This window comes from Meles meles, chromosome 5, assembly GCF_922984935.1.
Source record: "Meles meles chromosome 5, mMelMel3.1 paternal haplotype, whole genome shotgun sequence".
NCBI classification, from domain to species: domain Eukaryota; kingdom Metazoa; phylum Chordata; class Mammalia; order Carnivora; family Mustelidae; genus Meles; species Meles meles.
The window spans coordinates 93,526,103-93,551,610 of NC_060070.1; the positions used below are offsets into that span (position 1 = coordinate 93,526,103).

At 35.6% G+C, this 25,508-nt stretch overlaps 1 protein-coding gene across 4 annotated transcripts in view; it reads right to left on the reverse strand.

Moving 5' to 3' along the window:
- The window catches only part of SUPT3H (SPT3 homolog, SAGA and STAGA complex component), a 568,866-nt gene that overhangs the window by 344,007 nt on the left and 199,351 nt on the right, over positions 1–25,508 (reverse strand). Inside the window, exon 1 of one of the 4 annotated variants that reach the window (XM_046005139.1) lies at positions 16,373–16,391. The exons of the other annotated variants lie outside the window; for them this stretch is intronic. The gene's annotated coding sequence lies outside the window, so the exon portion shown is untranslated. Of the gene's footprint in view, positions 1–16,372; positions 16,392–25,508 lie in introns of those variants that run through there. 4 annotated transcript variants of the gene reach the window in all.

Here is a 25,508-nt window from a genome sequence, read left to right on the forward strand (position 1 = left end):
GGAGATGAATTGGCCTGGGAGTCAGGCTGCAAACAAAATCAAAGCAAGTTTGGGGGGATGGAAAATATTTAAAACTCAAGTACAGTGATGATTATATATGCCTATCATATATCATATTTTTCAAAAGCACTGAACACTTAAAATAGTGACTTTTACACTATGCAGAATATACTTCAGGGGCGCTTGGGTGGCTCAGTCAGTTAGGCATCTGCCTTCAGCTTGGGTCATGATCCCAGGGTCCTGGGATCCAGCCCCATTCTGGGCTCTCTGCTCATGGGGAGCCTGCTTCTCCCTTCCCTCTGTCTTCTGCTACTCCTATTTATGCTCTCTCTCTCTCTGCCAAATAAATAAGTAAAATTTTTTAAAAAGTTCAAGAAAAAAAAGGAGGTATGGATACTACTTGAGATGTCTGAACCACTATAAAATGACCACAAAAAGAATACAGCCAGATGCAATGGCTCAACAGTGATCTACTGTAGGGGAATCCATTTATGCAAGGGAATGTATTCAGCAGCTGCTGAAACAACTTATCAGGAAGGGACACTCAGTTATTAATCAACTATGTTTCCATTCAGAGGGAGAAAACAGTCAGAAAAAGGACTTTATAAAATCTGTGAATCAAGACCTACAGGACCTTTATTCCTACTTTTGAAGGGTAGGAAGAAGGATGATCCAGAGTGAAGGAAGGGGGAAAAATCCCTGAAACTTAACAGCAAGTTAAGAGTGGGAGGTAGCTGGGCCAAGAGTAGAACCAAGTCAGTCTAGCTCCAGAGACTGTGTTCTCAATCATTACAATATATGGCCAAGATATTTAAAAATTTTTTTATCCTGGCTGTAGAAAATAAAGGAATGTGAAGTTAAGTGAAACAACAAATGATGAGAGCTGAAGTAAACAACTCATTAACACTGAACCCAGGTGTTCAATTCTGTAAAAATCCTGATCTACATATAGCTCCATGTTCAGACTTTCTTTCCTTTGTTTATTTCCCTAATATTTTATTGAACATCTGGTATATGCTAGACTCCAAAGGATAACAAGAAATAAAAAATCTCCGAGCATAAAAGGTTTAGACTTCAATGACACCATAATTTGGAAAGAATTATCATCCAGTTTAATTGTTGTGGAAGAGATATACATAAAGAGTGGATAGGACTGCCACAGACAGATACACTCCAGGCATCTCTAGCAACTTGGGCAAGAATCAGATCATTCAGGATGGCTGCAGTATGCAATGTTATAGGAGGAGATGGCTGGGGAGTGAGGAGAGTTCTGAGCAAGCAAATGGGAGGATCACTTTGTCATTTTGGCAACAGTAGGGAGGACGGATGAATTGGGGCCATGGAGGAAGAAGTACCAGGAACTTAGTACCAGGAACAGAGAAAGAGGCAGAAAACAGAGGGAATTCAATTTTATTACGGCAATACAAAAGATAAAAAATTAAGGCCTCAACTAAAACAAAGGGAGTAAAGGAAAAAGGAAAGAAGATGAAAGATACAGTGTGTATTAGCTAGCAGTTACATAATTACACTGTTTTAATAAAGGAATTTATCATTATAGAGAAAATTAAGCAATAATCTCATGTTAACTTTCTACCATCTACTCCCACAGTAAAGCAAGGCATTATTGCTTATAACAACTGAATTATAGATATAGACTTAAATCATCTATAAAAAGCTAAATCTGTATGTCTACATCTAGTGCTCGCTTCGGCACCACATATACTGTATGCCTACATCTATACCAAACTGAGAAACAAAATCATAAAAACATATATTTTTACATTTTTAATTTTTCTAGATAAAGATATTTCTAAATAGAAGTTATAGGAAAGTCTTCAATTTTTAATAAATATTCTTTTCCCAATGAGCATGAATCCATTAACTTACCCCTCCCCCAAACCCTCTAAGGTGAATACTATTATCCCTATTTTACATAGGAGGAAATCAAGGCCCTGAGAGGGTAAATAACGGGCCCAAAGTCACTACATGTTAGTTCTGCTATACAACTTCTTTTGAAAATGTAGATTTATTCCAGTGCAATTGATAAAATTAGGGAATAATGGTATAACTCAAATTTTACATTGCTCATTTATGAGAAATTTCATCCACAAGAAACAAGATGAACGCAAAAAAACAACTGTGCCTAGCTGAAGTAGGAATGCATGAAAAGCACACACTTCAAAACAAAAATCTACCAGCTACCTCACTGTGTGAGGTGTGACTCACATCCATTCACATCTGGTGTTACAATTTTCCTTCAGATTTCAGTAAGCCTCCTTGCATCACTCCACAGAAACTCACAATCTTGCAATGCTTTCCATACCCACTTCCACAAGGGAATAATATTTTGAAATGTAAAGTACCAAATATATTGCAGTATTTATCTGTTAACCACTTAACATTTATGATCTTTTAAAAAAAATATGTCACTAACAAGTTTTTGAGTATTATGCTGGAATATCATTTTCCCATAAGCCCTATGGTTTTCACTGTGTATTTTTGCATAGCATGGTGATTTTTTAGCAACAAATGCTTAAATTAATAGCAGAGCTCAGTTGTGGAGTGATATATAAGTTTGTCATTTCAGAGCCAATAAGTTATAGGGTCTCCCACTTTTATGTATGTACTCATTCCAAACTGTTTGCACACAATGAACATCTTAAACTCCCAGTTCTCTTTTACATGAGTTGTATGACTATATATATTCATTCACTCAATTCTTCAACCCAAAGGCCTTAGAATCAACTCTGACTTCTTTCCTTTTCTTATATTCCAAATCTGATCTATTAGAAAATCTTGCTAACTACCTTCAAAATATTTCTACAATTTGATCACTTTGCACCTCTCCAACTGCCACTGCCCTAATCCAAGTTGCCATCATCTCTAGCATGCTGTGACAGTAGCCTCCAAGCTGATCTTTCTGCTTAAACTTTACACCTTTGTCTCATGGAATGTCCTTTCTCTATATGGCAGCTACAGTAAGTCTTTTAAATCTAATCATGTCCCTCCTTTAATCAAAGTCCTCCAATTAAAACATATACATATATTCAAATAAAAACCTAACTTTTGACCATAGCCTGCAAGGTCTCATTCTCTGCCCTTATCTACTACCCTTACCAATCAGCTTTTGCACTCTTCCTTGAACACATACGTTCCAAACTAAATATGTTTCCAACTAAAGGTTTTAACATTCCCTATTCCCTCAGATGGAAAATTGTCTTCCCAGACACTGACATAATTTCACTCAAATCTCTGCCCAAACATCACCTGTCATATTGGCTTTCCTTGGCCACCATATTGAAAATATCAGCTTCCATGATATTGTATCCCCTAAACCTACTTTATTTTTCATCCTAGGACTTATCACTATCAGACATATTGTGTATCTATTTGTTTACTGTCTGCCTCTGCCATTAGAATGTAAGCTCCATGAAGACAGAAATTTCCTCTTATTCACTATTGCTCTCCCAGTAGCCATTAGTTCTTAACAGAAACATTAATGAAAAAATAGGAATTAGTCAAGTCGTAAGGACAATAGACATTAGGCCATATTTCTCATGTTCATTAAATAACTTTCAATAGTAAAGTAAAATGGATAATGAGACAATGAAAAAAAACTGGTGACTAAACCTACATAGAAACTATATTATTAAATATTAAATGGAAAATGACTGTGCATATTTGTGTTACTAAAGACAGGTCTAAAGTTATTGCTCAACATTCACAAAGTACTATATTGTTAGAGTTGCCAAGTCAATAGTTCCATAATTAAAATAGATTTTAAAAGTTCACTCACCCCATTAGGTTTAGTTTATTTCTTACTAATATAAGATTGGGATTTTTCTACAACCCCACCCTGTCTAACCATTATTTCCATGAATCACCCTCTAGCATACAAAATGTACTCATACAATTACTTATAAACATAAAAAACCTTTATATAGTTCATCTGTTCTTTGTTGACAAAATATGGATGAGTGTATCTGTCATATAATTTAAATTTCTAGAAAAAATCACTTAAACATCTTCATATTTAGAATCATCTCTGGAAAATGGACTTTTTGAGAATCAGTGAAGAAGGGGGAAAAAGAGACTTTAAAGATTATCCAGAGAGTGATTTAACACTGTGTTCTTTTCTTTGCTTAAGCAGCTGGAATTTTGTCCTTAAAATCTTATATGAAAGCCCATTAAGGAAAACTTAAATTGATCTATTTTAGGCATGGGGGGGGTGGGGAACATGGGTCTACAAAGAAGAGGGATCCTGAAATCTTGATGGTTTATTCCTCTAGGATTTAAAAATCCCTCCCATTTACTATGACTGTCTCTAGGAAACTCCAAAGAGGAAAATGTCTGTTCTAGTCAAAGTGCTACTCTACAATAAGGCAAGAGAACAGAGGTTCAAATATGACTGCGGGAGTTGACGGTCTTCAGTTAATAGTGAAGATGAAACAGTTCATAAAACAAATCCTACCTCTTGAACAAAGCCATTTTCTCGGATGAGAAGTAATTTTTGTTTCCTTATTTACAGAAAAATTAAATGTGAGGTTTTATTTTTTGTTGCTGGAGACAAATTCACCATGGTAATATATTCTAGTGACAAGATATCCTACTTTCTCTATGTACATTTGTACTTGCCAACTCTGTCCTGGAACTTGTTCTATAAAAAGGATCACTTCATCTGTAACATGTTTGAAAATGATACCTCATGTGATATCCAACCCTCTTCTGGTTCTAAGAAATTAGTTTTAAATAAACATAAATCAATTAACCTCACAGCCAGTTCTGCTGGTCATAATGTATTATATAAGAGATCTCTATGTGATATGCCTCTCTACCCAAACACAAAACAAAGTGAAGTGCAAACCATACTGAGAAATCAAATTAGGGTAGACATTATGTATAAATGAGTAACGGAATAACGGAGAAGGAAATACAAAAGATTACAGATTATGTTTACTAGGTTTATCGAGAACTCATTTAAATTTAATTGAGCTATACAGGATTTTAAAAGAAAAAACTTGTTTCAAATAATCACAAATGTGATCACTATAAAGCAAATAATTTTGCTCGTGGCAAGATCTGTTTTTCGACACACATCTAATGTTTTCACTTAAACAAACCTTTTCTTTTGGGGTACCTATGTGGCTTAGTCAGTTAAGTGTCTGCCTTTGGCTCAGATCATGAATCCCAGGGTCCTGAGACTGAGTCCCGCATCAGGCTACCTGCTGAATGGGGAGTCTGCATCTCCCCTCTGTCTCTGCTGCTCCCCTTGCTTGTAATCACTCTCTATCTCAAATAAATAAAATCTTTAAAAAAAAGATAAACCTTTTCTTCTAATGATTTTGGGCACATGTGGCCTTAGGAACTTTATCTCAATTTATTTTTTAAGTAAAGGCGTTAGCTGAAGTTTACCATTAAATGTCTTAAAGTTGAGAGAAGTGCTGCGTTTTTCACAATAATTTGGTCCAAAAGTAAATATGTCACATGCGCCCCAAACTAGATGTATCTCCAGCTCTTCCTTCCTTTAGCAGGATTCTCCAAAGTTATTTGGGCAGTCACTCCAAAGTTACTCAATTTAGAGGGAACTATGATAGAAGAAAATCTGTATGGAGGGAAGACAGCTTTCTTAACTGACTAATGAAGATGCTTTATTTTTGTTGATTTTTAAAATAGAACCATATGATCCTGTATCTTAGACCTCTCCAGGGCCATGGCGAGATCTGATATAAGTGAGGAGACCTGAAGCTTAACTTCATTACCTTCACGGTAAATCTGCTTGTGTGTCTGTTCAGTGTGTATGTTGTTTAAAATAAACTTGGAAGTTACTACAGGATCGAGAAAACACAATACAAATAGACAAAACAATATGTGTCTATCAATATAGCATTGTAAAATAGTAGGAGCTGCTTCCCACTATAGATAGATAAATAGGGAGATAGATATAGTTTGCTGGATAAGCTATATGTAAAAGCTCTGAATTGATTTTTAATTTAAATCAAATGTTTTGTGTCTAATATTTCCTTAGCCATATTATGGGATATCTTATCCTTCTTTATCTTCTTATCTTAGACCTCTCCATACAATAACATGTATGTTTAGTAATTTAATAGCATGTCTAAAAGCAAAAGTCCTAAAGTAGTTTTTAAAATTCTTAATCATCAATGCTTACATCACTGGAATATCTATATTTACATCAGAATAATAATATTGTTGACAATCTGTTCTTTCTGGGATGCAAACCATGTAAAGACACAAGCGGAAGCAGAAAGAATTACAGCCTACAAAATTCTGAGAGAGACAGAGTCTAACCTGAGGAAGCAGCTTCCTTCCTAATTTCAGATGCATAAGAATCCTAAAGGTTAATACCTTGTATGTTGCCTTCTTGGTTACAAATGACAAGTAGCTTTATATCTGATTCATTCATTCATTCAAAGATTATTTACCTCACATCCATTATATAGAGTTATGATTCAGGAATGGTTAGAAACAAAGTAAACAACATGGTCTCTGCCTACACAAAGATTACAATGAGCTCAAAGTAAAAACGATTTTTAAGTTCATTTTTTCCTGCATTTGGGCACATCCCACCTTGCCATTTGCAAACAGATAACTGACACCCAAAGTTAAGAGCACTGGGAAGACGACCTTTTCACTACAGGCAAAATCCCATCTTAACCATGTGACTACTTGACAGCCTATGTTGTGTAAACTCCTCTTACTGTATGTGTGAGGCTAGTATTAAAAAAAAAGACTGGAGGATGACCAATGAGGGAATGACAATACAATGGAAAAACAAAAAAAAAAGTTTACAAAACTGTCATCAGGATTAAGGATAACATGCCAAAATGCCTATAAGAAGATGCTGAATATATGACTTCCATGAAGGAGGCAGTTTCTGATATGTAGTTTCAGGCATGTAATCCTGACCATCTTAGAAAAAAGGAAGACAGGTCTGGGAAGGATGGCACCTTAAAATAAGTATGAAACAAGTGGAAACTAAACTTACCGGGATGATAAGAATCTTGACTAAGTTGGAACTTCCTATGATATACAGGTTGAACTATAAGTTTTCTCATATATGAATTTCTCAAGTGAATGAGAATGTTGTTTTTTTAATGAATAAAAGCAAAGTAATGAAAAAATCAAAAGACTAAGGGTAAGACTGAGATTTAAGGGTGACTGTGTTAAGGACATGAACCCCATGGATTAGGGCAATGGTGCTAGACCCTAGTGTAAGGCATTCTGCTGAAGAAGGAAAAAGTTCCTTTATACATTCATAGGCCATTCTTCCCAGAAATTGTCCATTTTTATTTTTGAAATACACACTATAACAAATAATCCTCTGATTGTCAAATACCCTAAGACTGACGCCAAACACAGCACTTCCATCTTAGAGTAAGCAATGTATTTGTAATTGCTTAGCATAACCTACATACACTCTAGGTAAAAAAAATAAAATAAAAACAAACAAAAAAGAAAACAGCATGTCGCAAAATGCCCAACAGAACAGATTCTGTGGCCAATAATGATGCTATCATGCTACATGCCCCTTAAAAAAAAAAAAAAAAGCTCATTTTGCATACATAACTTGTTTCCCTCGGCATCAGAGACTGGCAAAACCAAAGGAACCCACATCCGAAGCCACAGAATGGAGCCACCTGGCCTTGTTCTTATCACAGGATGACAAAATTATTTCAATCCCCTAATGTCATGCAGATATCCTCAACATTTGTATAGTGTTTTTTAACTAACAAAACTGTTGCATCCTTCCTGAGTTGTAGAATGGTCAGAAGGTTCAATGTAAACATATCTTCAGATAACCTTTGCTGCCACATTTAAAGGCACAGACTGACTGACTGACATAAATTTCAAATGCTTTCTTCCTTTTTTCTTTCCCTTTTCTGTTCTGTTATTTACATGATTAAATATGATTTCAGAAGTTTCTGGGATCTTTCCTTCTAAAAATGTTTAAATCAATGCCAGTTTTGCACTATTCATCTGTCAATCTAGAGAAAATGTGAACAACTTTATGAGCACAACAAGAAACAAAATTTTTTAATGCTCCAATTCCATGACAGTAAGTACAGACAAGTATGAGAAAAAAAACCTGTCACATAAAAAGTACATAGGCCTTCTCTTAAAATACATGTATCTTATAATAATAAAATACTGTTCTTTCACATTTTATCATGAAGATTTTTTGAATAACTAACTTGAAGGGTAATTTATAATATTTTTAGTTTAAAAACCTGAGAGTTAATCCTAGGACTTTTTAATGCCACAATTTTTATGGTACTAGTGAAAAAAGATGTGGGATTCTGATAATCTAGTTAAACGAGATACAGGTATATAAAATTTAAGACACCACCACTTATATTGACCTCTACTGATCTGACGAGAGAACATTAATATGTAAATGGAATGCCACTGTCAATAATTTTCAATGAAAATGCAATTATCTGAAATTAATGTTTCACCAGGAAAAAAAAAGCAATAGCATTTTAAAAGTATCACTTTACTCAATCCTTGAAGGCACACTATAAATTAGACAAGACATGGTTATCTTTTCTTCACTGTAAGAGGTTAAATGGCTTGATTAAAATAATGTGGTTTCTGTGGCCAAATTAGGAACCGTTTTCCTTTAAACTGTCTATTGACAGAATTTCAAAGAGAAAAATGAGATTTATCAAACAATAATAATTTGCCCAAGTATATGTTATGGATTGAACTATGTGTCTCCCCTCAAGAAAGATATGAAGTCCTAAACCCCACTAACTCAGAATGTAATCTTATCTGGAAACAAGGTCCCTGTAGATGTAATTAGTTAAGATGAGGCCATATTGCAGTAGGGTGAACCCCAAACCCAATGTAACCAGAATCCTAATAAAAAGATAACCACGGGGGGCGCCTGGGTGGCTCAGTGGGTTAAAGCCTCTGCCTTTGGCTCAGGTCATGATCCCAGGGTCCTGGGATCAAGCACCCCATTGGGCTCTCTGCTCAGCAGGGAGCCTGCTTCCTTCCTCTCTTTCTGGCTGCCTCTCTGACTACCTGTGATCTCTGTCTGTCAAATAAATAAATGAAATCTTTAAAAAAAAAAAAGATAACCACGTGAGAACACAAAGATATAGGGAGAATGCCACGTAAAGATGGAAGCAGATATGATAGGATCCATCTAAACTCACTAATCCCAAAGGCTACCAGTAATCACCACAAGTTAGGAGGGAAAGAGGGAAGAGATTCTTCCTCAGAGGCCTCGGAAGCAACCAAGCCTGCTGACACCTTGATTTAGAACTTGTAGCCTCCAGAACTGTGAGACAATGCAGTATATCTGTTTTAAGCTACTGGGTTTTTGTGGCACTTATAACTAATACAGTAAATATAGTTCGTGAAACTACAGAAAGTGTTTCATTATTTATAAAAGAGGAAAACGATTTTTAAAAACTTAAGGATAAAAAGATAAAGAGGTAAATGACCCGGATCCTGGTCCCAGCTATAAGATATACTTGCTGATTGTGTTTCTGTTGTTATAAAGTGACTTCTCTCTGGGTAACTCAGAGTTGTTATGAAGATAGCAAGATTCTTATACACAATCCGCAAAGTTATTAGATATAATTATCATAATGTTGTATATTACTCTTATTCCATATATTATCCTAATACTTATAAACTGTCTAAAGAATTACATTTGTAATCCCCACAGAACCCATAATATGGCTAAGGAAATATTAGACACAAAACATTTGATTTAAATTAAAAATCAATTCAGAGCTTTTACATATAGCTTATCCAGCAAACTATATCTATCTCCCTATTTATCTATCTATAGTGGGAAGCAGCTCCTACTATTTTACAATGCTATATTGATAGACACATATTGTTTTGTCTATTTGTATTGTGTTTTCTCGATCCTGTAGTAACTTCCAAGTTTATTTTAAACAACATACACACTGAACAGACACACAAGCAGATTTACCGTGAAGGTAATGAAGTTAAGCTTCAGGTCTCCTCACTTATATCAGATCTCGCCATGGCCCTGGAGAGGTCTAAGATACGGGATCATATGGTTCTATTTTAAAAATCAACAAAAATAAAGCATCTTCATTAGTCAGTTAAGAAAGCTGTCTTCCCTCCATACAGACTTTCTTCTATCATAGTTCCCTCTAAATTGAGTAACTTTGGAGTGACTGCCCAAATAACTTTGGAGAATCCTGCTAAAAGAAGGAAGAGCTGGAGATACATCTAGTTTGGGGCGCATGTGACATATTTAGTTGTTAACAGTCACTTCCTTATATGGTTATTGCTAGCTGTCATGGTATAGGAATGGCTTCCAAAAATATTCCTAATTCCCACTGTACTGACTTACATGTTTTATGCTATGAAGATGCAGAGACGAAGGTCATATCCTGATATAAACACATTATACAGGTCCTGGCATCAAGAATATGTAGATAATGAGAAAACATCAATACATACCCTAACACTACTGGGTACCCTGAGGCAGATGGCCCCTACTAGTGAGTGGGGCTCTCTCACTGGGAAAGCAGTTACAAGATCAAAGAAACAAGGAAGATCAAAGGGGATCAAATCCAACTGGTAAGGAATAGACCTCTCATAAAGCCCTCTGCTAGAGGTCACCATTACTAAATTGGTTGGCATCATTAGCCTCACCTAACTTTCTTCAGAAAGGAGTGTCAGGGAGACTAGCTAGAAACATGCAGATTTATCCATAACCCACAATTTATCTACCTAGTTTCTGAATGGTCAACACTACTGCATTTTAAATGGCCTATAAATTTTTAGTTTCTACACAACTCTATCATAAATTTTAGAATTTGTATTTTTTCATTTTTAAAAAATATATTATTTATTTTAGAGCAGGAGAGAGTAAGTGCATGCGTGCATGAATGGGGGCAGGGGGTTGCAGAAGGAGAGAGTATTCCAAGCTGACTTCGCACTGGGCATGGAGCCCAAGTGGGGCCCGATCCCATGACCCAGAGATCACAATCTGAGCCAAAATCAAGAGTCAGACACTCAACTGACTGAGCCACCCAAGTGTCCCAAATTTTGATAATTTTTAAAGTATTTTGATTCTTTTATTTGTTTAGCTATTAACAGTAAAATTCATATTTACTTGGTTTCTATTATATGTTTTGTTAGTTTGTCTTGCTCTTGAATTATTTCATGTTCTGTTTGTTTCAGAAATATAAGAGTAAAATACTAATAAAAATAATCAGTTCAGTTATGTCAGCAGTTTTCAAAAGACAATTATTAGTCTCAGATTCTTTCTGGAAAGCAGAAATTAGAAGCCATAGTTTAAATACAAACATACACATATACACACACAAACACATACCCCACACACACCCCACAATCACCACCACCACCAGCAAGATGGTTTGTTCAATGTCTCAAAGATTAATTCTAGGTTCTAAAATAATGTTGGGTCCAAATGATTAGCTTATGTTGTAATCACCAGAGAAATGAGAGAACTGGAAAATATCCTTTGAAATGTAGGTATCTAAGGGCTGTCATAAAGCCTGGTATTTACTTCTCAAATGGTTAAAACCAAGATCATCAACATATCAACAATGTGTTTTTCTTAAACAGCCACTTTCACGAGATATAAGTCACTTATGTTCTTCACAATCAAGATAAAAACTCACCATATCATTCATTTTGAAAAATTGTTAGAATGAGGCCCGTCACCAAACAGAGCAGTTAAAAGTTTCTGGAATGTTAAAGGAACTTTACAAAAAGATAGGTCTATGACAAGTACTCAAAGGAGAAGCAAAACAGTAGGGCTTCGGTGTAGAAGAGAAAACATTTTAAACGCATGACCAAATGTTTTCTTGAAAATTAGTCTAAAATTAGATGACCAAAGTATAAGTACTATGTCTACAGTCTAGAGATGTAAAGATTTTCCATAAACATGAATCACAACACACATAGATTCTGCAAGCATAGCAAAATCTGAAACTAAAAATATTGTTTTAGCTGGTAAAAACATTTTTTATATGTAAGTGAATTATGGTGAGTTTCCTAACTGCCTGAAATGAATACTGAATTGAAACAAAAAAAAAAATCTGTAAAATTTGTATGTTTAAATGAGAAGAGTAGAATAAGAAAAGTACAATAAAAAAATTAATGAATATAGTAAAACTACTCATAGAAGCAAAGGAAGTATAATTTGTAAGAGAATAACGCTTCTGTTATACAGAGAAAAATCTGGATACCCAAAAGGTCTATTCTAGGTCTTGACAGAAACTCCTTCTATGAAATCTTTTAACCAATCCACAAATTTTCCTGTCTCTGAAATAGGGTAATGTTTAACTGACAAATGATAGTGGCCAAAAGGAAGCATTACCTCGAGCTGGCTATAAAAGCCACTCTTGGGCCACAGAGAAAAGGAACTCTAGTTCACAGCCATGTTTTAAATTCTGGGTTGACTCTTCCTACTTCAGGAGCCCTGACATCTATGCAAGGCAGTATTTTTCAAGAACAAAAGTCTCTAAAAGGACAGACACCTGAGAAATCTCTCCATTGTCTGAACTCTTATTACGTTCTCCCTTCTCTACAATGAAATACAGGTGAACCAAGCCACACTTTTTAAAAGCGCATTTGGAAGTACCACCGAGCTCCAGAAAGGCAAGAATTGTGGCTGGTTCCCTCTCTGTCCAAAATCTACTAACCCTCAACACACACAAAGCCTGTCTTGGAACCTTGATCACAGTTGGCAGTCAATAAGCAATTAATGAAGACTTATTACGCTATCAAACTCTTGGGCTTTTTTTCTTTCCAGCATCACACAAATAGACACTTTATTTTATATTACTTTATTCTAGCAGTGTTTCTGAACAATTTAATTCAAATGTCTTTATCACTCAGTAAAACTGTAAGACCAGGGAGGTTAAGGATTATGTCTTTTGTTCCTTTTGTATGTCAGATAGCTTTATTTCTATCTGATTTATTTATTTCTTTACTTATTTGTTTATTTGAGTATAGTTTACACACAATGTTACATTATTAGTTTCAAGCATAACCACAATACCCCATGAAAATGTACAGACTGCATGTAACTCTTCAGAACGTGTTAAAAAAAAAAAATGAAACCGACAAAGGGAATGGCATAGCTTGCTTTTAAAGGGGATAGACACATTACTTTTCTCAACAATACAAAAATAGGCAGGATCTTTGTTCTACAGACTTAGAAATGATCACATAATCATTACCAAAATAACTCTATATCATGTGACTTGCCTGTAATTTAATGAGACCCATTTTTTTAAATGAAACATTATATCTAAATAAAAGATAATTCAACAAAGCAAGTGGGAATAGATCTATTATAAAGCCCTGTGCTAGAGGCTGTGAATATTAAGATGAGTAAGATATGGTTCCTAACCTGAAGGTGTTCACAGACTACATGAGGATCTATCTGAGGACTTGCCCAGGTAGTTCAAAGGATAAATCTAGCAACAGACCCAAACCTCAGTCCCTGGATGCTCATTCTCTGAGAATCAGGAGACTTGTTCATAGCAGTAAATGATATATAAATTATTTTTATTACAAGAATAATGATCTGCTTATCATGATCAAATAAGAGGAAACTGTGGGTAGAAGAAGAGATTTCCCTTAACTGTAAGATTAACTTGACAACCTAGGCAGTAAAAGGGTAGGGAGTTTTCAAAAGACTATCTTCATTCAAGATCTTTTGGTTGTAAACTGACAATTCCTCTCTTATTTTGATACTTTTTTTTTTTAATTTATTTGACAGATCACAAGTAGGCAGAGAGGCAGGCAGAGAGGGAGAGAGGAGGAAGGCTCACCGCTGAGCAGAGAGCCCGATTTGGGGCTCGATGCCAGGACCCTGAGATCATGACCCAAGCTGAAGGCAGAGGCTTTAACCAACTGAGTCACCCAGGCGCCCCTCTTATTTTGATACTTAACTGAAAGTAGACTATAGGACTAGTGATGCTCAAGGTCTTTCGCTGACCTATGAAATTACAGAATTATGCAGGAAGAGAAGTGGGAGAGATGAGGTGATTATGTATCTTACAGATAATGATCAACACAGAACTCTTGAGCACTAGCCCCTATTTCCAATCCTTCTGGGTGAACTACGGATGTAAGTGGAAACAATAAGCTCTGTGCTGCATTACTAGTGATTCAAAGTAATAATGTCACCAAAGCCAAAGCTCAAGTTGGTACAATTCATTTCACTTCTTATTGCTTTGTTATTGGTAATCGTCAAAGAACATGAACTAAAATACTGCACCTGACTTGGCATGTGTTACCTAAACCTAGCCATGAACAGAGCCATTTAAAATAAACTTTTATCTAATATAGCACATAAATGTCACATAGATAAAGTGATGAGCATAATCAATCACCAGTAGGTATGCTAAGTTCCTATGTTTCAGAAATAAAAAAAAAAAAAGCCCTACTGAATATAAAAACAAAAAAACTAAATTATTGGTTATATCAATTAAGACTGCATTTGGTTCCAAGTAACAAAAAGCTTAACTAACAGTGGCTTAAATATGTGCGGGGTAATTTTTCTCACTTAAAAGGACTGTAGATGGGCAGCTGTTAGGATGGGTTTAGCTGCTCATCAGCCACAACCAAGGAACATGATCTTTTGGCCTTCACAGTGCTGTTTTTCATCCTCATGCTTGTTACCTAGGAGTCAGAGGATAACTGCCACATTTTCCCAATTAGATCAACATTCAAATCAAAGAAAAGGGTGATGCAGCACCAGTCACTCTGTGACTCTTATCAAGAAAAGCAAAGCCCTATAGCACACTTCTACTTACTTTTCATTAGCTAGAAGGCAATTACCTACCCACCTCTAACTACTAGGGAGATTGGAAAAGTAAATAGAGTTGATCCTCATAATTCACGAATTTTATATTTCTGAATTTATCTACTCATTAAAATTTATTTGTAATACCAAAGGCAGTATTTGCAGTATTTTCATAATTATTCATAAATGTGTGCAGAGGGGCAACAAATAAGAGCTGGAGATACATGAATTTCCAGCTAAGGTATAATAGGCTGACAATCTGCCTTCTTGATTCAGAGGTGACCAGAAGATGAAGACCATAGGGAGCACAGCAATGTAGGGCAAGAAGTTCCTACTCTAGGGCTAGCTGTATGCGGTTCGAATCTCAACTCTGATGTTGCAAAGACAACAAAGGCAAGCATAAACAACTGGGTCTACATCAAACTAAAAAGCTTCAGCAGAGCAAAGGAAGTCACCAAAAAAATAAAAAGAAAACCTAATGAAAAACCTACTGAGAAAATATTTGATCATATTAATTGATCATTGATCATAAAATATCATATATTTGATAAGGAGTTAATAGCCAAAATATATAAAGAACTCCAACAACTCAAGAGTAAAAAACCAAGCAATCCAATAAAAATATGGGCAAAGGATCTAAAGAGGCATTTTGGGGGGCACCTGGGTGGTGCAGTTGGTTAAGTGTCTCTTGGTTTTGACTCAGGTTGGGATCAGGGTTGTGAGGTCAAGTCCCAGATGAGTCTCCACACTCAGTATGGGGTCCACTTGAGATTCTCTCTCCCTCTCCCTCCGCCTCTCCTGCTTGTGCTCTCTTTTTCTGTCTCTCTTCTAAATTAAATAAATAAATCTTTTAAAAAAACAAGGAGATATTTTTCCAAGTAAGACATAAAGATGGCCAACAGGTACATGTAAAGATGTGCAACAACATGAATTATCAGGGAAATGCAATCAAATCACAATGACATATCAGATCACATCTGTTAGGATAGTTACTATCAAAAAGACAAGAAGTAACAAATGTTGGAGAGGATGCAGAGAAAAGGGCAGGACTCTATTACAGCATTGGTAGGAATGTAAATTGGTGCAGTCACTATGGAAAACAGTATGGAGGCTCTTAAAAAAAATTAAAAATAGATCTACCATATGATCCAGCTATTCCACTTCTGGGTATTTACCCAAAGAAACTGAAAACACTAATTTGAAAAGATACATGCTCCCCTATATGAACTGTAGCATTATTTACACTAGCCAAGATATGGAAACAGTGTAAGTGTCCATCAATGGATAAATAGATAAAGAGTACTATTCAGCCACAAAAATAAAGGAAATCTTGCCATTTGTGACTGCATGGATGGACCCTGAGCGTATTATGTTAAATGAAATAAATCTGAGAGAAAGACAAATACCATGTGATTTCACTTATATGTGAAATCTAAAAAATAAAACAAAACTTATAGATTTGGAGAATAGTGGTTATCATAAGGGAAAATGGTTATCATAAGGGAAAGGCATTGAGGGGTGGGCAAAAGGCTGAAAAGGGCCACTTGGACAGATGGTAATTAGACTTACTGAGGTGATCGTTTTGTTGTGTATATGAATATCTGTAAAATACATAATAATTATAATACTTATACCTGAAACCAACATAATGTTAAATACCAATTTACCTCAATTAAAAAATGTGGCCTAACATAAAAATTGGAATGCCAGAAGGAGAAGAAATAAGTCACATACGGAGGGAAAATACTTGTAACATACCTACTAAAGACTTATATTTGAAATATATAAAGGAATCTCATAACTCAATGATAAAAAGACCAAAAAAGCAAAAACCAAAATAAAACAAAAAGCAATTAAAAACTGAGCAAAGGGTTTGAACAAGCACTTCACCCAAGAACCTATCAAAAGGCTAAAAGACCATGAAATGATGTACATCCTCATTTGCCATCAGGGAAAAACAAATTAAAATCACACTTAGGTACTGTTACATACCCACTAGAAGAGCTAAAATCTAAAAGACAAAAAAATAACCACTGCCAAAGTTGTGAAGTAACCAGAACTTACTAAGTGCTGGTAAAGAAGTAAAGTTGTATTAACACTTTGGAAAACATGTTGGCAATTTTTTTATACAGTTAAGTGCACACTATATGACCAAGCAATTCCACTCTTAGGTATTTACCCAATAAGGTAGCCAAATCGTTAAAAAAAATAGTCTTAAATTTCACATCAGGGTCCCTAAAAAGAGACAACCATGTAGTTTAAGATTACTCCTGGACAGGATTCTCCAAAACGGTTAAACGCCTTGAATGGGTAGGCACTGTAGGCAATATAAAACTTAGCTAGCCAAAGCTATTACTTCCCTTTTATCAGAACTCAATGCTATGGCAAGAACAAGGAAGGATGACAACAAAAGTGTATTCTGCAGGTATTCCAAAGTCTGATACTCTCCTGGAATTTCTCTTAGAACTTTAATTCTTGCTCCAGTGTTCTCAACGAGCTCACTAAATGGTAATGAAAGATCTGTCTTTCCTGTGAAGCTGCTAAAATCCTTTCACTCCACTGAAGTGACTGGGATACAGTTAGTTAAGAAACTATTTAAGGGTCAGTGTTAGTATTGTGGCCAACAAAAGGGGTGGAGGGAAGGCCTAGTGGATTTTTTTTCTGACCTTTTCTGTCTTTGATCATGTGCTAAATTAGCTGCTTCATATTTTTAAAGTCTTGATCCATCTGCATCTTTTGGTTAGATTCAACATTTATGACTTGAGGGATTTTGGCATTCAATTAAAAATCCAGGGAAGGAAGAGACTGGTGATTTTGGCTGATTTTTTCGCTTTCTGGCTGGAATAAGGAAAACTAAGAAGATGATGAAAACACTGAGAGAAATATTTACTGAACTTTTGATGAAACATGGCAATAGTCTGACTCAGGTTTTGACTCTGACACTGGCTGTTAAAGTTCACTTCTCACATCATATTAAACCGTATCTGTGATTACAGTATTAACTGCATCTTTTGATTTTAGTGTGCAATTTAGAGTACTTACTTGTGTTCCCCAAGAAAATATTGCTTTCTAAAGCTTCTATAATTTATGCCAGGGAATACTTCTTTATAGCTGAAATTATTAATAATCATAATCATAATTGATCATAATTATGATCATAATCATAATCAGCATAAATAACAACCTGAAAATTTTTAGCCCCTTGTTTCTCAAACTGCAACAGAGGCCCTTCTATCCCCAAAGATGACAGAAAGCCATAAGATAAAAGTAGCATATTTCAAAGGGCATCAGGTTGACTTCATATTACGTTACTTACAAAGAACTGTTTTAAGTCAGATTTAGTGAGGTATAATTCCCATACAGTAAAATTCACCCTTTTTGAATGTATTGAGTTTTGACAAATGAATACAGATGTGTAAATATAACCACAATCAAGATAGAGATCATCTCCATCACTCCCAAAGTTTCTCTGGGCCCTTTTTTTTTAAAGATTTATTTATTGGGGCACCTGGGTGCCTCAGTCAGTTAAGTGGCTGCCTTCAGCTCAAGTCATGATCCCAGGATCCTGGGATGGAGTCCTGCATCAGGCTGAACAGGGAGCCTGCTTCTCCCACTGCCTGCCACGCCCCCACTTGTGCTCTGTCAAATAAATAAAATCTTTTAAAAAAAGATTGATTTATTTGAGAGAGAGAGAGAACATAAGAGGAGGGGAGGGGCAAAGGGAATGAGAATCTCACACAAACTCCCCACTGAGGGCAGAGTCTGACATGGGTTCAGTCCCACAACTCTGAGATCATGACCTGAGCCGAAAGCAAGAGTTAGCCGCTTAACCAACTGAGCTACCCAAGCACCCCTCTTTGAGCCCTTTACAGACACTCCTGCCCCACAACTCTGCCAACTACTGATCTGTTCTCTATTCCTGGTTTTGCCTTTTCCAGAATGTCATCATAATAATGGACTCCTGCTCTGTGTATTCTTTTATGGCTGAGTTTTGTCATGTGGCATAATTCTTTGAGATATATTCATGTTGCTATGTGTATCAGTAATTCGTTGCTATTTACTACTGGCTAGGATTCCACTGTATACATGTGACATACGCTGTTTATTCATTTACCAGTTGATGAACATTCAGATTATTTTCAGCTTTGAGTTACTGTGATGAAGCTGTTATAAACACACACTTCCCTCTGCTGCTATGCTATCCACATGTCTCACTCGCTTAATATTCTTTGGGACTCTGTTCTAAATGTCATCTAATCAGAAAGCCCTTCTCTGCCTACTCCATTTGACATGGCACTTTCCACCACTCTCCTGGCCCCCAAATCCTGTTTCATTTCTTCAAAGTGCTTAATAGTATTACCTTCATTTACATTACACATTTTATAAAAAAGATATATAGGGATTGTATTAGCATTCTCCAGAGAGACAATAAGATATATCTTTAAGAGTGCATAGGATATATTTACATAATTTTAGAGCTGAAATCTAAACTCATTCATTTATAGATGGAGGAAAATTAAAAATTAAAGCCAAGACAGTAACTTACTCTTTTTATTACTCAAATGTGATCTATTTCTAGAAGCAACTACTATGCTATTATACATAAAGCAAACAAAACAATTATTTCTAGAAAAATAAAAAAACATTTCAAGTTATAAGATTTATTCTGAATTATGTTAAATTATGTGGAAAATGGAATTTATACTTAAGTTACAGAAAAGACTCCCTAAAGACTGACTTATTCAATAAATATTGTTGAATCAACAATATTGGCCATGAACCAAATATAGGTGGCACGAAATGCTACCTTATTCCAAATCAGAGCTACTCGTTAAATAAACATTTATTGGAGCACCGGGTGGCTCAGTTGGTTAAGCCTCTGACTTCTGCTCAGGTCATGATCTCAGGATCCCAGGATCAAGTCCCACCTCAGGCTCCACGTAAAGCACGGGGTCAGGTTGTCTTTCTGCCCCCCACTCATGCTCTCTTTCTCTCAAATAAATAAAATCTTTAAAAATAAATAAACACTTTTTGAGTGCTTATACTAAAAGAACTATGTCAAACAGGGCTCAGAGGTTAAAAAAAATTACTATATTCTGTCCCTGTCTTGAAATCACTTATAATATTGGAGCCAGAGTCTTTAAGCATTTCACACAACCACAATCTCGCATGTCTGAAAGAAGTGAGAAAAGAGGGTTTTCCACTAGTAGTATAAACATCCAAATTAGAAGGTACTTTAGATAAAGTCGGTGGGGGGGGGGGGGGACCATGGGAGTTGAGGTAGGAGACCAGAATCTGTTCCATCAGCAATCTCTGGGCAAACCTTCCCTGAAACAGTAAGATGTTGGGTTTCAGTAGTTCTTCACTCTGAATGTTGATCAGCAACTTTATAAAACTGTGCCATGCATGGAAACCAATTCAAAACTACCCAAACAAATAATCCAAGGAAATGTGTGGACAAGTTCTTCAGATTGTTCTGCTATGGTTCCCTCATCAGTGATCTCAGTGATCTTAGGTTGTTTCTAACAAGGTCATTCTGTGAAATGTAGTGTTAATACTTTCTAGTCAGAACAAGAATATATCTAAAATCTCTTTCCCCCTTTAATAGGAAAGAAGACTTTTATAGGAAAGAAGAAAAAACTGCAGTCACAGTACATGAAAAGTAACAAAAATCAGTTAAAAAGGATAAGCTGCTTGCAATGGAATTTATTTTTAATTTACAAAGTTAAACTACAAGCCAGTATACAAAGAAGATGTGAAACGAAATCACTTTGAGTCTGGCAACTCAAAATAGATCCACAACACACAACCCCAGGAGGTGGGAATAGGAAACCAGACCTGCAGCTTGCTTTCTCCCTCCTATCTTTCAGCATGGGAAGTTAACAGTTGCTTCACTTTCACTTAGGAAAGGCTACGGTTTGAAAAGCAACTCATGGTAGGCTTCTAGGTAGGAAAATTACTTTTTTAAAGGATATACCAGCAATACTTCCATTAGTTACAGAGATGTAATTATTGTTCCTGGGACTGATGGAAGAAGGAAAATAGCATTTTTAGAAGTAATCCTACCCTGGGTACAAATGTGAGCCTGGCTGAATTAAGGGCAATGGAGGACTTTAGGTGGTACTCCGTGTTTCCTTAAATTTTTCTGGATTAGGACAAGATCTTAGTATACGAAATTTTCCTCAGTCTCCCTATGTAGAGCATTTCCCTTCTCTTTTTACAGGAAAACCTTTCTGCCCTTTCCAGCCAAATGAAATGTTTATGTTCGTTGACTGTTGACTAAGTCCACAAATCCCTTGTAGGCAAAATGAGTTCAGGGAAACTGTGTTTAAGGGATCTAAAATACATCTGTGCAGTTTATCATAATCTTTAATATGGATTTTAATACATCATCACTACCTTTAAAAAGGTGTATTTAAACAGCATCACTACAAGGAAAACTGGTATCTTGGTAAGTTTTCATTTTGTTTTCCTTTAAAAATCATGATCTATAGTTCTCAGTTGGCTCTGCATTCAGAATGTGAATATAATTTTTCTTTCACTTAACTTGGACCCTACAATTATTTTCCTTTTTCTAGGGCCTAACAATTCACAGCATCTCTATAGTTGTCATTTCTGACTGGTAACATAAGAATGCTGCCTTAACTTCTGCTAATTTTTTCCCCCAAAATGCAATAGAAGATCATATGAAATAATTCTAAGATCTCATGAGTCCAATATTCATTAAGATTAATTTTAAAGTTAAGACATTTATTTGAGGAATCTGGTAAAGAATATGGAATCTAGAATCTTACATCTTGGTGGTGTGACTTACTAAGTGCTAGGACCATTGGCAAGTCAAGCCCTCCAAGATAGTAACAGCCCTTCAACAAGTTGATAATAGGATCAAGAGGACATCCTGTACCTACATAGCTTTATAAATAGTTCAATATTACATACATGATGGGGTACCTGAGTGGCTCAGTGGGTTAAGCCTCTGCCTTCGGATCAAGTCAATATCTCAGGATCCTGGGATCGAGCCCCGCATCAGGCTCTCTGCTTAGCAGGGAGCCTGCTTCCCCCTCTCTCTGCCTGCTTCTCTGCCTACTTGTTAACTCTCTCTTTGTCAAATAAATTAAATATATATATATATATTACATACATGTTAACTGCTGGTATTTTTAAACTTATGTTTCAAAGTAAATCTATAAAAGTCTCTATCTCTGGCCAATAAAGATTATCAATAATAGGCTCTTACAGATTTGCTTCAAATCTCAAAGGTACCCAAATAAGCCCACTCTGGTCACATGTGAATGGACTGATTATGAATCCTGACTACTCCAGCAGAACAGTTTATGTCTATAAAAACCATTTAAATTTCTAAAAAGTATTCATTTTCTGTACCTACATTCGTTTTAAACATCAGCTTTAAGATAACGAAAACAAAGAAATTTTAATTAATCTTAGGGCTCTAATTTATTAGGAGAAATGTACAGAAAGAAGCAAAGGAAAAAAAGACTTCTCTGGTGTTCTTTGCTAAAATGAATACCTTATTTAACATGTTATAAAATGTGTATGTATTTACATCTTTAGTTTTGCTTTTTCTGTTTTATAACACAAACAGGACAAAAATACACTTAAGAAATATTTGCTAGAAATAAAAGCAATACCAACATTGAATAATGTAAACAAATATGGTAAGCACGCCTACACAGAAATCAGCACACTCTATTTTTAATCAAAACCCCAAACCACCATGGCATTTTTACAGCTTATAACTGAAGAGGACCTTTCAAACCAATGCCCCCAACTTGAACAGTGAATCACTTCAAGACTGATAAAAGTAAGATCACAATCTAATGTAAGACCAATACCTAGCTGTTAAAAATGTAGACAACTCTTTGAAATCAACCCCTCCTGGGTAAGGCATTCACAAAAATTCCACTTGATTTTTAAAGTGTTGAGATGGGATCCCAACAGAAATGGTTTATTTATTTTCTTATTTCTGTTATATTCAAGATATTATCCTTAAGTTACCCTGTACATATTTGTACCATTCTTCTTCATCTCATATTTTAAACTCCTTGAAGCCGGGGGTCACAACTTTCTTATGATTAGCAATGGATCCAACATATTTCAAGAAGGAAAAAAAAAGTCTTTAGACGTAAAAGAAAATTTAGCAGTGAAGCAAATGTACTGGCAATCCTTCAAAACAGATAGAAGAAGGGGCGCCTGGGTGGCTCAATGGATTGAGCCGCTGCCTTCGGCTCAGGTCATGATCTCAGGGTCCTGGGATTGAGCCCCGCATCGGGCTCTCTGCTCCGCGGGGAGCCTGCTTCCTCCTCTCTCTCTGCCTGCCTCTCTGCCTACTTGTGATCTTTCTTTCTATCAAATAAGTAAATAAAATCTTTAAAAAAAAAAAAGATAGAAGAAGCAATCTAAAATTATTAATGAAACAAAATTTCTTTATCAGAAACTTCTTGGCCCAATGATGTGATGGGAGAAAGATATACACAAAGTATACAGATATCCAGTAAACATAAACAAATACTAAGACATCCTGAGGCCACATAATGAAGAATTCTATGGGTAAGTTCTTTGTGGTTTTCTTAGAAATACATTGTTTAATATCTATTTACAAAAATAGAACTGCTCTTAATTCTCATTTTTTCACATATGTTTAAATTTATGGTTACTACTGGAAATATTATTGTAACTCTACATAAACAAAACATTTTTCAACTATTTTCAGCACAAATTGAGTACCAAAGTCAGATGTATTAACATTATATTTTTACAATGATAAACACAGTTAAGGTAAGACTCACCAACTAATAAAGCAGATAATGCAGTACTCAGTACTTACACAGGCACTACGCTAAGATATTTATAAATATGATCTCATTTAATATACAAAACAGTAGAGTACAGTACCCTATTTTATAGAAATTATCTCCTTTATTCATCACCACATAACTGCAGGATCCAGATTCAATCAAATCAGTCCTACCTGATTTCAGAGCTGAGCTCTTACCACTATAAAAAAAAAAAAAAAAAAGGCTATTTTTCATTAAATATCACTATCATGGGTATCTGTCACCTGTAGAACACATAGATTTTTTATTCTTTTTAATGGTTCCCACAACTGTAAAACATACTTCCTCAATTGGGCTTGGAATCTTAGTAGGCTGGAAAAAACCTTTGTCAGCACAGAGCAAAAAAAGACCACAAATGTAATTCAGAAGTCCTAGAGGTAGATATTTTCAAGACATTAATGGCCCTGAGCAAAATGCGGCTTAGCCGTCTCCTTTGTGGGGGACGACATCCCTGATGTACTACATGCATACCCAAAATTACCTCAATCACAGCCTTAATCATGTTGCACTGTCACTATCCACTTTGTCGTTTTACTCCCCGCACTGCCTTCCACCCTTTTATCTTTGTGCCCCGCATACCTATACAATTTACTAGATAATAGAACATGTTTATCATATTATGACTCCAATGGTTAGAATGGGGATGGGACTGGATAATTCTTGTATCAAGGGACAAATTGGGTCCATTAGATTTCATTCTAGATCAGCAACTTGGTTTCGATGTCAAAAAGGAGTGAGTAAGTCTGGAAGAGCTTCCAGGCACAGTCCTTCCTTGCTCAGGTACTGGATAGAGATTCAGAGTTTTAATCTGGGCTCCGCCATGAACTTTCTAGTGAGTGACTGTGGGCAAGATTACCCATTTCTCTATCTGCAGGTTTATCAATACACAGTAAGTATATGAGGACATATTATAGTTACAAAGTAAGAGTTTAATACATGTTAGATTTTGCTTTTCTCTAAACAAACAGAATAAGAAATTAAACATTTTACATCTCTGGAATTTAGTTCCTCCCATATAATAAGGGCATGCAAGTATATTATTTCAAAAAGTCTGACCTTTTATTGCTCTTCTATAATGTATGCTCAAAATCTAAGAAGATATAGACCATTAGCATTTTAAGATTAATCACCTGGCATAAAAAGGGAGACAAATAAGCAGAAAACTGAGCAATCATGAACATCAACTACCAGAACGGTGTGAAATAACTCCCTAAATCGGCTTTCACTTTTAGGAGCTATAAACCAAAACAGCACCTTTGCAAAAGAAAAGAACATATGAATAGTTTATAATATCAGGCTCTATCTAAAATGAACACATACAAAAATGGTTTTTACATTATATTTTACCTTTCTTGTGTTCTGAAACAATTACATTTTTCAAATGTTTTGATGAACTAACTTTTGAAAATATGGATATTTTAGAATACTGAGTTAGGCACAGTATAAAGATAAGTGGTTGCTAGGAACTGTGGAAAGGGGAAGGAGGAAGGACGAAGGATGAATAGGTAGAGCACAGGGGATATTTTGGACTGCGAAACTATTCCAAATAACACTTTAATGGTGGACTTAAATTGTCTCTTTGTCAAAACCCATAGAATGTGTATCGCTCATCAATGTAACAAGTGTAACACAGTGATGTAAAATGCTAACAAAAGGAGAAAGGAAAGGAAGAGGTACATGTGAACTTTCTGTACTTTCCACTCATTTTTCTGTAAACCTCAAACAGCTCAAAAAAATAAAGTCCATTAATTAACAACAACAATAAAAAGTTTTGGAAATGATAGTTCACAACACTTTGTAAACATAATCAATGCCACCAAACTGTATACTTAAAAGTGGTTAAAATGGCA